This window comes from Schistocerca cancellata, chromosome 3 (assembly GCF_023864275.1).
Source record: "Schistocerca cancellata isolate TAMUIC-IGC-003103 chromosome 3, iqSchCanc2.1, whole genome shotgun sequence".
Lineage (NCBI taxonomy): Eukaryota > Metazoa > Arthropoda > Insecta > Orthoptera > Acrididae > Schistocerca > Schistocerca cancellata.
Window position 1 is genome coordinate 264,342,380 of NC_064628.1, and position 17,653 is coordinate 264,360,032.

Here is a 17,653-nt window from a genome sequence, read left to right on the forward strand (position 1 = left end):
TTTCGCGACATTCCTGCTCGCGTTGGTCAAGATCCAATGACTGTTAGCAGAATATGGAATCAGTGGGTTCATTAGGGTAATATGGAACGCCGTGCTGGGTTCCAACGGCCTCGTATCACTAGCAGTCGAGATGACAGGCATCTTATCCGCGTGGCTGTAACGGATCGTGCAGCCACGTCTCCCTCCCTAAGTCAACAGATGGGGACGTTTGCAAGATAACAACCATCTGCACGAACAGTTCGACGACGTTTGCAGCAGCATGGACTATCAGCTCGGAGACCATTGCTACTGTTACCTTTGACGCTGCATCACAGAGTCAACTCAACGACGAACCTGGATGCACGAATGGTAAAACGTCATATTTTCGGATGAATCCAGTTTCTGTTTACAGCATCATGTTGGTCGCAGCCGTGTTTGGCGACATCGTGGTGTACGCACATTGGAAGCGTATATTCGTCATCGCCATACTGGCGTATCACCCGGCGTGATGGTATGGGGTGACATTGGTTACGCATCTCTGTCACCTCTTGTTCGCATTGACGACACTTTGAACAGTGGACGTTACATTTCAGATGTGTTACGACCCGTGGCTCTACCCTTCATTCGATCCCTGCGGAACCCTACATTTCAGCAGGATAATGCACGACCGCATGTTGCAGGTCCTGTACGGGCCTTTCCGGATACAGAAAATGTTCGACTGCTGCCCTGGCCAGCACATTCTCCAGATCTCTTACCAATTCAAAACGTCTGGTCAATGGTAGCTGAGCAACTGGCTCGTCACAATACGCCAGTCACTACTCTTGATGAACTGTGGTATCGTGTTGAAGCTGCATGGGCAGCTGTACCTGTACACGCCATCCAAGCTCAGCTTGACTCAATGCCCAGGCGTATCAAGGCCGTTACTACGGCCAGAGGTGGTTGTTCTGGGTACTGATTTCTCAGGATCTATGCACCCAAATTGCGTGAAAATGTAATCACATGTCAGTTCTAGTATAATATTTTTGTCCAATGAATACCTGTTGATCATATGCATTTCTTCTTGGTGTTGAAATTTTAATTGCCGGTAGTGTACTACTCCACCTCTGTTACGTATGTACTGTGTTTCATGTCATCCGTCATTGCCTATGGTTATTCCTGTCCAACCATGCCTCTGTTCTTTAGCAGTTGTGAAGCAGTTCGTTAAGACTTCGTCACTTCCTTAAAAGTACAATTGGAACGTTGCACTGACGGGCTTTTAATAGCGCATTTGTACCCTGAAAGAGTCTTTATTTTTAATATTTTCAAATCTACACTGCCAGAAAAAAAACTGAAGCTCCCAGAAGGGGACGAGGAAATGAAATAAAAGTTCACAAGTTGCTATGGTACATGATATTGTTGTAGTGGTAACAGATTCAAATGGTTCAAATGGCTCTAAGCATTATGGGATTTAACATCTGAGGTCATCAGTCACCTAGGCTTAGAACTACTTAAACCTAACTAACCTAAGAACATCACACACATCCATACCCGAGGTACGATTCGAACCTGCAACCCTAGCAGTAGCACGGTTCCGGACTGAAGCGACTAGAACCGCTCGGCCACAGCGGCCGGCTAGTGGTAACAAAATCAAGTGAAATTCACAATGAACTTGGCAGTAAGAGCCACTTATAAGTAAGAAGTGGCATTCCTTCCGACCTGAATGCATGTAATGACTCGTTGGGAAGCCATTCATAAGGATGTTGTACTCTCTCCTGAAGCCAGCTGGCCCACAGCTGCTGTAGCTGATCTTTGATATCGTGGATACTGGAAAGAGTTGACGTCCGAGCTGGTCCCAGACATGTTCTGTAAGGACAGATTTGGTGACTTTGCCGGCCACGGGAGTAACTAAACATCAAGCTGTGACGCATTCCATATGTGGGCGAGCATTGGCCTGTAAAAAAGTTGCACCACTCTCACATAGAGGTAACACATTAGGACACAGTGTGTCCCTGATATACCATTGTATCGTCAGAGTACTCTCAATCACCACTAACCGTGACGTGAAGTCATACCCTATGGCTCCCCACACCATCACGCCAAGTAAGACTTCTGTGTCTCCCAAGACATCGGGAGAATGGGACCGTTCCCAAGGTCGCTGCCATACTCGCCCAGTGTAGAAGCCTGGTTCTCAGCTAAACACAATGCGACGCCATGCATCAGCAGTCTATTCTTCCCGTTAACGGCATCGCTCGAAACGAGGCCAGTTGTGTTGGTTGGTTGGCTGATTTGAGGGGAGGGGGAGGGGAGAATCAGGATGGCCGGACGCGTGTTTGAACTGTCGTCCTCCCGAATGCGAGTCTAGTGTTCTAGGCCGTCTTTGTTGTGGTGTTAACGACAGTCTACGCACGGGACGGAAATTCCTTATTCCAGCTGCTGCTATATCTGACAGATCGTGCGGGATGACAGAGAATGTTGCAGGAAGTTTACTATTATGAATGCCACAGATGTGCAGGGGCTACGCTGTGTCTGGTGCACAATATGGCGATCCTCCCTTGTGGTGGTCAGATGTGGTCGACCGGAACCTTGACAAAGAGTAATGCCTCCGCTAGAGGGTTGGTAGTAGTGGTGGACTAAACTGCGATTTTCCGATATCAGGGATTTCTGTGAATGCTACTTTTCAGTATCTGTTATTCTTAACTGTGATTTGTCGCAGTTAAGAGTCGCAGTTAAGGAACATAGGTCGTGTATCCCTCCGCCACTGCTATTTCTGCGATTTCTGCTACTTCCGCGATTTTTGCTACTTCTGCGATTTCTGTGACTTCTGCTACTTCTGCGATTTCTGCTACTTCTGCGATTTCTGCTACTTCTGCGATTTCTGTGACTTCTGCTACTTCTGCGATTTCTGTGATTCCTGCGATTTCTGCGACTTACCACCGTATGAAAAAGTTACATCTGTCAACACAGAAAATTGTATCTCAACAAACCTGTCATTGGCAAGTATGTTTTACGTTTTTTCTTCCGTTGGCTTTAATTTTGTATTAAAGAAACAACTGTGAAAATATTAATAGTGTAATTAATATGTAAGTAGCCGTACAGTACCGTAATAGTTCGTATTTAGAAAATGAATTCTAACATATTGTTATGTTCACAGGTACCTGAACTACATTTCAGTCACTCAGTAAAGTGATAACTCAAAATATCATTGTCAACAGATCTGAAGAAATTGCCATTGCGTCTTTAGACCGTTTTCGTCAGACGAGAGGTTAGTTTCTAAGCGTTTCGATGGACTTAATTACTTCAGTGAGATCGTTCTTGCAAATGTGATATTCATTATAGCAAATATTAGCAATCTACTCTGTCAATTATATTTGACAGCAAAAATTGTTTAATAATCATTGTGTTTTTGCAGATACAGTTCTGACTCTGATTACTGGTTGCTGTACGTATCTGTCCACATCAAGGCTGTTTTTGAGAGAGACTCGTGAAGATTCAAGACAGCTCTTAGAGAATTTGCAGTTTAAAAGTGAAATAATTGTGAAATAAGTGTGTGAATGATTAAACTGTGTTTTATTGAAGTTGTTGTGCGATTTTAAAGGAATAATAAATGTCAAATACAGTGAGTGAATAATAAAAATCTCATTTTCCACATGTTTAAGACGTCCTATACCCATAATTTTCCGCCACTTACTTATTGGTAAACATTTGTTCGAGAGTGACATGCCGCCCCCCCCCCTTTCTCCACAATCTTGGTGTGACACTGACCTGTAACTTATCCCGAAGTCTACAATATGCATTTTGAGGCTGTTGATATGAAAGTGGGAAGTACAGATCTTCCAGTTAAATTAGGAATAGCTTAAGTGCATTACTTGAAAGTAACACAGGAAAAGCTTAGTTATGTAGGTGGTAGTAGCGTCGGCAAAATGTTCTTGTGTGTGAAGTTGCCATGTAGAACACCAGGTGTAAAACTTTTCTCCCGAGTCTTGAACTGTGTCGGAACAAAAGTGAGGCATTCATATGACTGTTTTCATTTCTCTACACTTATACAGATGTCTGAGTTCTGCTGTGTTAACATTGCAAAGTCCTGTAGGCATGTGAAGTATTAACCAAAACTGTCATATTGGAAGCAGAATCAAACACATTTGTTACGTTACTTGATATTTTCAGGAGAAAAAGGCAATGTTGCTTCTTATTAATATAATACATTCAGAGTCACGGCAGTATTTGACCAACCATAACTGATGCTGAATGTGCATGTCGTCATATAATATGAAGGGCTTATTTCAATAGTGGTACAAGTCCATTACCTCCACTTTTCTGTCTATAATGCTTCTGAAATTAGTGATCCAAACAAACATAAATAAAGGTTCATCTCTAGTAAGAAGCCATATGCTTGAATATTTCTGGTATCTCAAATGCAGATTTGTCAGCGCTCATTTAACTTTACGACTCTGTATCTCAAAATGAACAAAATGGACTTGTACCACTATTAAAATAAGCCCTTAATATGCACACACAGCATATCGATCTCGTGAGGCACAAGGCTCTCATAACGAAGTACGTACGTCGGTCAACAGATGACACTAGGAAAAGTATGTTAACTGCGCTTTTTAGTTGCTACTTGCGACTCTTAGTTGCGATTTGTCACAGAAATCGCAGTTTGACTCGGTAGCGAATAGCGTAGTATGAACTTTGCTCAACAGATGGCAGTGCTAACTGCGCTTTTTAGTTGCTACTTGCGACTCTTAGTTGCGACTTGTCACGGAAATCGCAGTTAGACACTATACCGTATCGCAGAGATGGACGTAGTACGAACTTTGGCCAACAGATGCCACTGTTAACCGCGCTTTTTAGTTGCTACTTGCGACTCTTAGTTGCGACTTGTCACTGAAATCGCAGAAAGCAGTGCTAAATTCGACCAATAGATGGCTCACGTCTTTGTATATGAAATACTACTTGCGACTGCTAACTGTGACTGAAATAGCAGTTAGATTCTGTAAAGTTGCTACTGTGATATCTGTGACTTCTCAGTCACTGTGATTTCTAACAGATACGCGATTTCCTGCCCACCACTAGTTGGTAGCCCTGCACAAGCCCGTACGTACAGAGACAGAGCTCTCGTGAAAGTTAAGTAATTTAGGTTGTAATTAATTGTAGTTGAACACTTTTAACTAATTAGATACGCTCTCTAGTGTACTCTTCAAGCTCACCATTAAAAGTTTTTCTTTTATTTGCATAGTGTTCTAGTAATCGCGAAAAGTTCGTTTGTTTACTTACTGCTGCTTAGGCCTAATTTTTCGAGTGTGCATATTTAGCGTTATACTGCAATTGGAAGTGCATTTGCTGCAGTTTAACTGATTAAATACGTTCATTAGGGTGCCTTTCAAGCTCACCATTAAAGGTTTACCTTTTATTTGCGTATTGTTCCAGTAATCGCGAAAAGTTCGTTTTGTTTATATTTCGCGGCTTTGCCTTACTTTCCGAGTGTGCATACTTAGCGTTATACCGCAATCTTAAGTACATTTGGTATAGATTAACTAATTAAATACGTTCATTAGTGTGCTCTTCAAGTTTGCCATTAAAAGTTTTTCTTTTATTTACGTATTCTTCCACTTATCGCAGAAAGTTCGTTTTCGTTACATTCTTCTGTTTAGGCTTAATTTTTGATGGTGCATATTTAGCGTTATACCACAAATTTAAGTGCATTTGGTAATAGTTTACTAACATATTAGTTTCCAAAACATATTTAGTGTTCTTTTGCATCTGTATTTAATATATTATCGTTATCACTTAGTAAATCTCTTTAACTAATTTCCAAACTACCATGGATACTAAGTAGGGAAGTTAGTTCAGGGTTATTGTGCATTGTTGTGACAGATGGTTTCATTGGGGAAATTGTAGCGGCGTGGGAACTGGGGAATCAAACGAGACTCATCCATTCTTTTGCAGGGTTTGCTCAAGAGATAGGATTGTAGCTGAACAGGAGGAGAAAATTAGAGCCCTTCAGGCTGATTTGGACAGAGCGAAGGAGGAACTGAAGAGGTTAAGGGGGGAGGAGGGTAATCAGCGGTGGAAAGTGGTAGCTGGAAACAGGGGCCACAGAAAGGGGACAGTGTCTGACTGTTTCCCAATTGGCACAACCAATAGATTTGCCTTGCTACCACAGTTAAGTAAGGCAGAGGCTCCAGTAGAAGTAGATGTAGTTAAGAATCTCACTAGGAAATCAATTGTTTCAAAAAAAATAGGAAGTAAGTGGAAAGTTCTGTTGCTAGGTAGCAGCCATGGAAGAAGTGTGGGCTAGATTTTGCAGGAAAAATTAGATGACATGTACCAGGTCACAAACTTTTTCAAGCCAAGTGCAAGTCTTAGCTAGGTGGTAGAGGGCATAGGTTACTTGTGCAAGAATTTCATAAAGCAGGATCATGTGATGATAGTGGGTGGAGTGGGAAACAGTATTGATAGGGATCAGGGCTACAGTATTGAGTGTGACCTGGTGAAAATAGCCTCAGCAACAACCCATACCAATGGTGGGCTGGTGCCTGCTTTCGTGTGGCATGATCAGCCCCAGTTGCGTAGAGTGGCCACTCTGTCAGACATTGTATTGGTTCCTGTCAAGGCTATTGATAGGGGGGATTTCACAAGGCATGGCCTACACCTCAACAGGAAAGGGAAGGGTAAACTGGCAGGGTTGTTAGCGAAGTCAATAAGGGGGGACACTAGTACTTATGGATGTACCTCTTTTTTAGACTAATATCAGTGTCCAATGAGAAGATCAGGCAGGCAGGTGCTAAAGAGGTCCAAAACTCACACAATTCTTACAACAGGAAAATAAATAATGATGTTACCATATTTAAACAAAATATTGGTGGGTTAAAGAAAAAAGTACATTCTCACAAAAGTAAAGTAAAAAATAATGTTACCATTTTCCACCAAAATATTCCAGGATTGAAGAATAAAGTAGATGAGCTCCTGGTCTGTTTACATGACATTGAATTTGATAATGTAATAGATATACTATGCCTGTCTGAGCATCACACTGTGTCTGACATGGAAAAGGTAAATATCAGTGGTTACAAACTAGCTGCACATATGAGTAGAGAGAATAAGGTGAGAGGAAGAGTTGCCATATATGTCAAAAGTTATCACTCTGTAGAAAGCTTAGATACAAAAAAGTTTTGTCTAGAGCAACATATAGAAGCATATGCCTGTCAACTTAAACTGAAGAACACCTATATCTTTCCGTGCGATCTCTGATATCCATTATTTTATCATGGTGATCGTTTCTCCCTATGTAGTTGGGTGTCAACAAAATATTTTCGCATACGGAGGAGAAAGTTGGTGACTGGAATTGCGTGAGAAGATTCAAAAAAAGGTTCAAATGTCTCTGAACACTATGGGACTTAACATCTGAGGTCATCAGTCCCCTAGAACTTAGAACTACTTAAACCTAAACAACCTAAGGACATCACACACATCCATGTCCGAGGCAGGATTCGAACCTGCGACCTTAGCGGTCGCGCGGTTCCAGACTGAAGCGCCTAGAACCGTTCAGCCACACCGGCAGGCTGAGAAGATTCCGTCGCAACTAAAAACGCCTTTCTTTTAATTATGTCCATCCCAAATCCCGTATCATTTGTGTGACATTCTCTCCCATATTTCTTTGAACTTTTTCGATGTACTCCGTCAGTCCTATCTGGTAAGGATCCCACACCGCGCAGCAGTATTCTTAAAGAGGACGGACAAGCGTAGGGTAGGTAGTCTCATTAGTAGATCTGTTACATTTTCTAAGTGTCCTGCCAATAAAACGCAGTCTTCGGTTAGCCTTCCCCACAACATTTTCTATGTGTTCCTTCCAATTTAAGTGGTTCGTAATTGTAATACCTAGGTATTTAGTTGAATTTAAGGCTTTTAGATTAGACTGATTTATCGTGTAACCGAAGTTTAACGAATTCCTTTTAGAACTCATGTGGATGACCTCACACTTTTCGTTATTTAGAGTCAACTGCCAATTTTCGCACCATTCAGATACCTTTTCTAAATCGTTTTACAATTTTGTTTTGATTTTCTGGTTACTTTATTAGTTGAAAAACAACAGTGTCATCTGCAAACAACCTAAGAAGGGTGCTCAGATTGTCTCCCAAATCGTTTATATAGATAAGGAACAGCAAAGAGCCTATAACACTACCATGGGGAACGCCAGACGTCACTTCTGTTTTACCCGACGACTTTCCGTGAATTACTACGAACTATGACCTCTCTGAGAGGAAATCACAAATCCAGTCACATAACTGAGACGATATTCCATAAGCCCCCCCCCATGAACCATAGACCTTGCCGTTGGTGGGGAGGCTTGCGTGCCTCAGCGATACAGATAGCCGTACCGTAGGTACAACCTGTATCTGTTGAGAGGCCAGACAAACGTGTGGTTCCTGAAGAGGGGCAGCAGCCTTTTCAGTAGTTGCAAGGGCAACAGTCTGGATGATTGACTCATCTGGCCTTGTAACAATAAGCAAAACGGCCTTGCTGTGCTGGTACTGCGAACGGCTGAAAGCAAGGGGAAACTACGGCCGTAATTTTTCCCGAGGGCATGCAGCTTTACTGTATGATTAAATGATGATGGCGTCCTCTTGGGTAAAATATTCCGGAGGTAAAATAGTCCCCCATTCGGATCTCCGGGCGGGGACTACTCAAGAGGATGTCGTTATCAGGAGAAAGAAAACTGGCGTTCTACGGATCGGAGCGTGGAATGTCAGATCCCTTAATCGGGCAGGTAGGTTAGAAAATTTAAAAAGGGAAATGGATAGGTTAAAGTTAGATATAGTGGGAATTAGTGAAGTTCAGTGGCAGGAGGAACAAGACTTCTGGTCAGGTGACTACAGGGTTATAAACACAAAGTCAAATAGGGGTAATGCAGGAGTAGGTTTAATAATGAATAGGAAAATAGGAATGCGGGTAAGCTACTACAAACAGCATAGTGAACGCATTATTGTGGCCAAGATAGATACGAAGCCCACACCTACTACAGTAGTACAAGTTTATATGCCAACTAGCTCTGCAGATGACGAAGAAATTGAAGAAATGTATGATGAAATAAAAGAAATTATTCAGATAGTGAAGGGAGACGAAAATTTAATAGTCATGGGTGACTGGAATTCGAGTGTAGGAAAAGGGAGAGAAGGAAACGTAGTAGGTGAATATGGATTGGGGCTAAGAAATGAAAGAGGAAGCCGCCTGGTAGAATTTTGCACAGAGCACAACTTAATCATAGCTAACACTTGGTTTAAGAATCATGATAGAAGGCTGTATACATGGAAGAACCCTGGAGATACTAAAAGGTATCAGATAGATTATATAATGGTAAGACAGAGATTTAGGAACCAGGTTTTAAATTGTAAGACATTTCCAGGGGCAGATGTGGACTCTGACCACAATCTATTGGTTATGACCTGTAGATTAAAACTGAAGAAACTGCAAAAAGGTGGGAATTTAACGAGATGGGACCTGGATAAACTGAAAGAACCAGAGGTTGTACAGAGTTTCAGGGAGAGCATAAGGGAACAATTGACAGGAATGGGGGAAAGAAATACAGTAGAAGAAGAATGGGTAGTTTTGAGGGATGAAGTAGTGAAGGCAGCAGAGGATCAAGTAGGTAAAAAGACGAGGGCTAGTAGAAATCCTTGGGTAAATATAAAAATGCAGTAAATGAAGCAGGCAAAAAGGAATACAAACGTCTCAAAAATGAGATCGACAGGAAGTGCAAAATGGCTAAGCAGGGATGGCTAGAGGACAAATGGAAGGATGTAGAGGCGTATCTCACTAGGGGTAAGATAGATACTGCCTACAGGAAAATTAAAGAGACCTTTGGAGATAAGAGAACCACTTGTATGAATATCAAGAGCTCAGATGGAAAGCCAGTTCTAAGCAAAGAAGGGAAAGCAGAAAGGTGGAAGGAGTATATAGAGGGTCTATACAAGGGCGATGTACTTGAGTACAATGTTATGGAAATGGAAGAGGATGTGGATGAAGATGAAATGGGAGATACGATACTGCGTGAAGAGTTTGACAGAGCGCTGAAAGACCTGAGCCGAAACAAGGCCCCCGGAGTAGACAACATTCCATTGGAACTACTGACGGCCTTGGGAGAGCCAGTCCTGACAAAACTCTACCATCTGGTGAGCAAGATGTATGAAACAGGCGAAATACCCTCAGACTTCAAGAAGAATATAATAATTCCAATCCCAAAGGAAGCAGGTGTTGATAGATGTGAAAATTACCGAACAATCAGTTTAATAAGCCACAGCTGCAAAATCCTAACACGTATTCTTTACAGACGAATGGGAAAACTAGTAGAAGCCGACCTCGGGGAAGATCAGTTTGGATTCCGTAGAAATACTGGAACACGTGAGGCAATACTGACCTTACGACTTATCTTAGAAGAAAGATTAAGGAAAGGCAAACCTACGTTTCTAGCATTTGTAGACTTAGAGAAAGCTTTTGACAATGTTGACTGGAATACTCTCTTTCAAATTCTAAGAGTGGCAGGGGTAAAATACAGGGAGCGAAAGGCTATTTACAATTTGTACAGAAACCAGATGGCAGTTATAAGAGTCGAGGGACATGAAAGGGAAGCAGTTGTTGGGAAGGGAGTGAGACAGGGTTGTAGCCTCTCCCCGATGTTATTCAATCTGTATATTGAGCAAGCAGTAAAGGAAACAAAAGAAAAATTCGGAGTAGGTATTAGAATCCATGGAGAAGAAATAAAAACTTTTAGATTCGCCGATGACATTGTAATTCTGTCAGAGACAGCAAAGGACTTGGAAGAGCAGTTGAATGGAATGGATAGTGTCTTGAAAGGAGGATATAAGATGAACATCAACAAAAGCAAAACGAGGATAATGGAATGTAGTCGAATTAAGTCGGGTGATGCTGAGGGAATTAGATTAGGTAATGAGACACTTAAAGTAGTAAAGGAGTTTTGCTATTTGGGGAGCAAAATAACTGATGATTGTCGAAGTAGAGAGGATATAAAATGTAGACTGGCAATGGCAAGGAAAGCGTTTCTGAAGAAGAGAAATTTGTTAACATCGAGTATAGATTTAAGTGTCAGGAAGTCATTTCTGAAAGTATTTGTATGGAGTGTAGCCATGTATGGAAGTGAAACATGGACGATAACTAGTATGGACAAGAAGAGAATAGAAGCTTTCGAAATGTGGTGCTACAGAAGAATGCTGAAGATTAGATGTGTAGATCACATAACTAATGAGGAAGTATTGAATAGGATTGGGGAGAAGAGAAGTTTGTGGCACAACTTGACCAGAAGAAGGGATCGGCTGGTAGGACATGTTCTGAGGCATCAAGGGATCACCAATTTAGTATTGGAGGGCAGTGTGGAGGGTAAAAATCGTAGGGGGAGACCAAGAGATGAATACACTAAGCAGATTCAGAAGGATGTAGGTTGCAGTAGGTACTGGGAGATGAAGAAGCTTTCACAGGATAGAGTAGCATGGAGAGCTGCATCAAACCAGTCTCAGGACTGAAGACCACAACAACAACAACATTCCATAAGCACGTAATTTCACTACAAGCCGCTTGGTAATGTGTCAAAAGCCTTCCCGAAATCCAGAAATACGGAATCGATCTGAAATCCCTTGTCAATAGCATTCAACACTTCGTGTGAATAGAGAGCTAGTTGTGTTTCACAGGAACGATGTTTTCTAAACCCATGTTGACTGTGTATCAATAGACCGTTTTCTTCGAGGTAATTCACAATGTTTGAACACAATATATGTTCCACAATCCTGCTGCATATCTACGTTAACGATATGAGCCTGTAATTTAGTGGATTACTAATACTACCTTTTTGAATATTGGTGTGACCTGTGCAACTTTCCAGTTTTCGGGTACGGATCTTTCGTCGAGCGAACGGTTGTATATTGATGTTAAGTATGGAGCTAATGCATCAGCATACTCCGAAAGGAACCTAATTGGTATACAGTCTGGACCAGAAGACTTGTTTTTATTAAGTGATTTAAGTTGCTTCACTACTCCGAGGATATTTACTTCAACGTTACTCGTGTTGGCAGCTGTTGTCGATTCTAATTCTCGAATATTTACTTCGTCTTCTTTTGTGAAGGTATTTCGAAAGGCTGTTTTCGTAACTCCGCTCTGTCAGCACTGTCCTCGATAGTATCTCCATTGCTATCGCGCAGAGAAAGCATTGATTGTTTCTTGCCGCTTTATGTCCAACTAACATGAAAGGAACAGCATTTTGGGTCCCCTTGACGACTGTTTTGAATTCATATACTTCTTCAATGTGCTATTTTCTGTTTGAGGTACGTTTCATGCAGCAGACCTTATTTTATCTGAAACTTCTCGATCCTATATGTATATCATGAATACATTCGCAGTCATAACTATTCTTCTAGATACTGCCAACTGCTTGACAAATACCGAGTGGCAAAGAGCCTTGATTTTGCACTCATAGAATACGAAATAAAAACGAAACTCTTCAAAATATTTTTGTCCCTGTTCGTGAATTAAAATAAGTCCACATTTTTTGCAAGATAATTCTAAAACAAAAAAAGGCGAATCACGTAGGAATTATCCGAATGGGGCGAAAATCGGTAGATGTGATGCATATGTACAGACAAGCAAACGATTGTAGTTCCTGAAAAATGGAATGATTTATTCAAGAGAAAGAGCTTCACACTTTGAGCAAGTCAGTAACGCACTGGCCTTTATGAAAGCAGTTATTCGGCTTGACATTGATTGATACTGTTGTTAGATATCTTCCTGAGGGATACTGTGCCAAATTCTGTCCAAATGGCGCATTAGATCGTCAAAATCCCGACCTAGTTGAAGGGCCCTGGCTATAATGCTTCGAATGTTCTCAGCTAGGAGAGACCCGGCGACCTTGCTGGGCAGGATAGAGTTTGGCAAGCACGGAGAGAGGCAGTAGAAACTCTCGCCGTGTGGGAGTAGGCATTATCTTGCTGAAATGTAAGGCCAAGATGGGTTGGCATGAAGGTCAATAAAACGGGGCGTAGAATATCGTCGGCGTAGCGCTGTGCTGTGGGGGTGCCGCAGATGACAATCAAAGGGGTCCTGCTACGAAAAGAAATGGCACCCCTGACCATCATTCCTTATTATTGGGCAGTATGGCGGCCGACAGTCAAGTTGGTACCCAACTGCAGTCCGGGGCGTCACCAGACCCGTCTTCGTTGGTCATCTGGGCTCATTTCGAAGCGGGACCCATCACTGAAGACAATTCTACTTCAGGTCGAATATGCCCGACAGCACTGCAAACGAGCTTGCCGGTGTGCAGAGGCAGTCGGCGCAAGGGGCACCGTCAGATCAGCCCCCTTTCTTTGAGCCGCCTATTAATGATCTTGGTGATCACTGAGGCACCAGTTGTACGTCGGATCGATGATAGTAATGAATCCGGGGCTCTGAGTGTCTCTCTGACGACTGCTTGGTCCTCTCGTTCTGTCGTCTCTCCAGGTCGACCGCTTCCTTCTTGACACTGTGTTGAGCCATAGTTCACCCATTCCTGCAGACATCGTCTAATAGTGGCATCGCTCCTGTTCCAGCGTCGAGCGATTCTCCGCTTTTTCAAAACGGCTTCCTCAAATCCAACTACATGTCCTCTGTCAAGTGCTGACACATGCTTGTATTGTTCAGGCGCCTAACTGCGTGGCATAGTTACTGTCGAGCTGACTCCCTTCTTTTCAAAGTCTGTATGTTCTGAGGGAAGACTTTTACTGTGCGCCAGTGCTGAATCACAATATTTAAGCTCTCTTTTAGTCACGAGTTCTTAGAATTGACGCGGTTCCCTGACTCTCATAAGAGCAGATTGTTGAAGTGTGGATGGTTAGAGTAAGTGCACCGTATCTTGTCAATATATGAACCGATAGATGACGACGACAACAAACGCACCTCTTGGCAAGGCATTAATCAACGAAACGTAATGCTTAAGGCAATTAGCTATCTGTTGTCAAGATTATCCGATTTTGGCGAAGTTTGTCACAAAAAAAGTGAATAGCTAATGCGATACAAATAATATCAGAACTCCATAAGTATTTTGAACAAATTCGTTCTATAATCCGACTGCAACTGTTGTGCCACAGACTGAATAACACTGGCTGTGTCATAAGCTCCAATAAAGTGTTCGTGCAAAGTAGATGCTGCCGAAAATATGACGTATGAACCAACAATGACGGGAAGATATTTAAATCGTTAATTAGTTACTGGCACATTGTTTCAAACATTAGGTCTAGTTTGTGTGTGATGGCCGTCCTGTTCCCATGAATAAATGTACGGGTACCTCTGTCGCTGTGGGAGTAGTAGTTGCATGCATTCAATTGGCCGTATTGTGTTTGTGCATTTATCGTCAAAGATATTTCAAAGACAAGTGCATTCTGTATGCAGATGTTGTTCCATAGTAAGGATACTATTTTATAGATTATAACGTCCCAAATCACATTGTTCTGTTAATGTGTGCTTTAACCAGATCTTGGTGTACTTCAATGCTTCCCTGTCCCGCTAAACCACACGACCATTATATTACAGAACATGTTGAATTTTTATCTGTCGTTGAGGGCAAAATATGTCGCACAGCGTGATTAATGGAGCAACTCTGAAATGGAAAGAACTGACAACTTGCATACCTTTCTTTGGTGGTCCACATATTAACAATACTCGTTCAGATGTCTCGTTGTTTTGATAACTATCTGTATACTGGATGGAGAGGCTGGTACCCATAAAGACACTGATCGTACAATGTAAGCTCTCACGGCTGGTACTGACATCACTTAAAGCTTCCGGGCTTTTAGGCAGTGGTCGATGTATAAAACTTTCTCCTACTGTTTCCTCTCCGACTGAGGGAGACATCTTCTGGACGATAAACTATCTGTATAACCTTGGGTCTAAAGATTTGGGACACTTTGCACACGTTTTGAATATAAAAATCTATGAGAATAAAAAATGAATGTATCTGTTTATGTTCCAGGATAACCCTGGAGCTCCTTACGTAATTTCAGTCTAAACTGGCAACTGTATACCATATATGTAAAAGCATATGGTTGAGTAAGACCCTCACACCACAGTCCATAACACATTTAGGAGTGGGATGAGGTATCAGGATGAAGAAGTGAGCTAAAAATAACTTAAAACGAACCATATTGGTGTCGCATCCATAGTTTTTGGAGATGCTGGGTTGATATTTAACCATAGAGGTGAGGTTGGAGGTAGGAAAGAGTGCCATGAAAAGTATATCTCTGGAATGTTTGATGCAATTTCAGTCACGTTTTGTACACATATGGCTTAGTACCTGGGTAAATATACTGTTGGTGTCAGACAACCGTAGGAACCTTGTACGTAACGCTGGGAAATTGGTTGTATGTGAGCGTAGCTCTAGAATGCCTAGAGCTGTTTCGGATAAAATTGATACATGTATTACTATCTTAAAAAAAATTACATTGGGATAAGATGTCGCTAGCACACTTAGAGAACAGATGCGAGTGTGAAGGATTAGCGTATAAAAATATTCAAAAAAGTAACAATATCAGTGTCAAATAAAATGGCTCTGAACACTATGGGACTTAACATCTGAGGTCATCAGTCCCCTAGAACTTAGAACTACTTAAACCTAACTAACCTAAGGACATCACACACATCCATTCCCGGGGCAGGATTCCAACCTGCGACCGTATCGGTCGCGCGGTCCCAGACTGAAGCGCCTAGAACCGCTCGGCCACACCGGCCGGCTGATATCAGTGTCGATACCATCGTTTCTGGTGTCGCTAGACTGGTAACAGGCCTGATGACATTTAATACATGGGAGTATGAGTAAGGATGAAAAGAAAACGCATGTAAAAAGTAATCGAATAGAACTGTCATTTGTCAAGAGTAGAGTCATGCTCCTGGAAGGGAAACTAAAAGTTTTCCTTCTAGTCAAATTTTGTGTTGAATTAATATTACACGGAGTTGTGAAAGATTTTACAATGTAATTTGCATACTTAATTCACACATTTAAGAAATATGGAGAAAGTAAGTTCGTTTTTACGCCATGCAGACATACATATGGTATCCAAGATAAGAGTGTGATAAATAAGTAACTGGTTATACCATGTAGTCATGTAATGGAAAAGAGGGAAGGCCAGCAAAATAATACACACGACACTGTACCTTGAGGGAAAATACTGTTGAGTCAGTCTGTAGCTTTTTTCCTACAATGAGATGCATATTAAATAAGCAGGAAACAAGATACTGAGAAGCGAAATACGTTATTGCAATAATGAAAAAATATGAACACAAAATTATCACCATAAAGAAAATCAAAAAGAGTTACACACATTGCTCAGTTGCTCTCGTCAGATGCTTATGACTTGCAGTTCTTCGAATAAGTCCCAGAAATTGCCTTGTCAGACATATGTTATGCGAAGATAAAGATATTCCTTTCTTCCTTCACACGTTTGAAGTGGAAAGGACTAGAAGATGCATTCTTACGCCACCGTCAAATCAACAATATCAGACATTCATACATTTTCAATGACATGAAATGTAGTGGGTATAATGTTTGACAAAGTCAATGTGATGAAGACTGCGACCTGCAAAACTATCTTAAATCATACCTTATCTGACTCTGAAGAACATCTAGTATTCTGTTGAGGAATTTCTGTTCAGAGAGGTTTTCGTTCTTTATTATGGTAAGCTGGAGCTAGAAGTCCTTCCCCTCTACGACCGACACGCATTTTCAGTGGTGGACTATCCTTACAAGAACACGCCAGCAATGGAGTAACAAACTTAGCAATTGCTACATCCACGGTTCATTTCAAACTAAAAAACACCATATGATGAAATCTATAATACCTTCCGTAAAACAGTATCTTTGTCTGTTACGTTATCAACTACTCCTCAACATTTCTGATGACGTTATCCGTAATATTCGCCCTGTCGATCAGTTTATAAATATAAAACTTACGTGGTTTGTAGCTGCCGCGTGCCTTCCCTAACTCATGAGCATGTAGTACTACGGAGATTATCCGTGGTTTCCTTACTTGGAATTTTATCTGGACGTTCCATTGTGATCCATTATGATGAGGCCCCATTATCAATCTATGAGCTTTCCCGTACGAAGGTCACGTCACTGCGCTGAACTCTCGTTCTCGGCTCGCAGAGATTTATCTGGGACAGAGATAACGGCATATCGCCCACAGCAGCGTGACGTGAAGTGGAATAGTGGTTATCACAGCGTGAAGGAAGCAACTTCTTATGCAACTGAAGGACATGTACCCTGACATGAAAATACGCAACAAATTTCGAATATGAGCAATTTCAGTGATCCCACAAATATTAACAGAAAATGTGGTAACACTGTACTTCCGGTGATTTCGTGTGTGAAACTGCTATGGAGATGGATGCAGAACATATATGCTGCAGACAATAATTAATATTAGTATCACAAAGAAGCAACATACAGAACTAATTAACAGCTGCATTGGAGTCATCGGTCCGTGTCCTCCAGAAAACACTTACTTCGTTTTGACAAATGGAACAGTTCAAACACGATTGTAACGTCTGCAGAAAAATGGTGATTGTGTTAAGTGAAGTTGGCAGTGTGAAGTGAGTACAATGAGCGAAGGGGTGTCAGTGCATAACTATATAGATTACCCGCAGGTACCCAGTTAGTTATTAATAT

At 41.7% G+C, this 17,653-nt stretch overlaps 1 protein-coding gene across 1 annotated transcript in view; it reads right to left on the reverse strand.

Annotated features, from left to right (window-relative positions):
- LOC126174914 (UDP-glucosyltransferase 2-like) overlaps positions 1–16,959 on the reverse strand; it is a 127,810-nt gene extending 110,851 nt beyond the window's left edge. Inside the window, exon 1 of the mRNA XM_049921351.1 lies at positions 16,937–16,959. The gene's annotated coding sequence lies outside the window, so the exon portion shown is untranslated. The remainder of the gene's footprint in view (positions 1–16,936) is intronic.
- Positions 16,960–17,653: the final 694 nt, after the last annotated feature.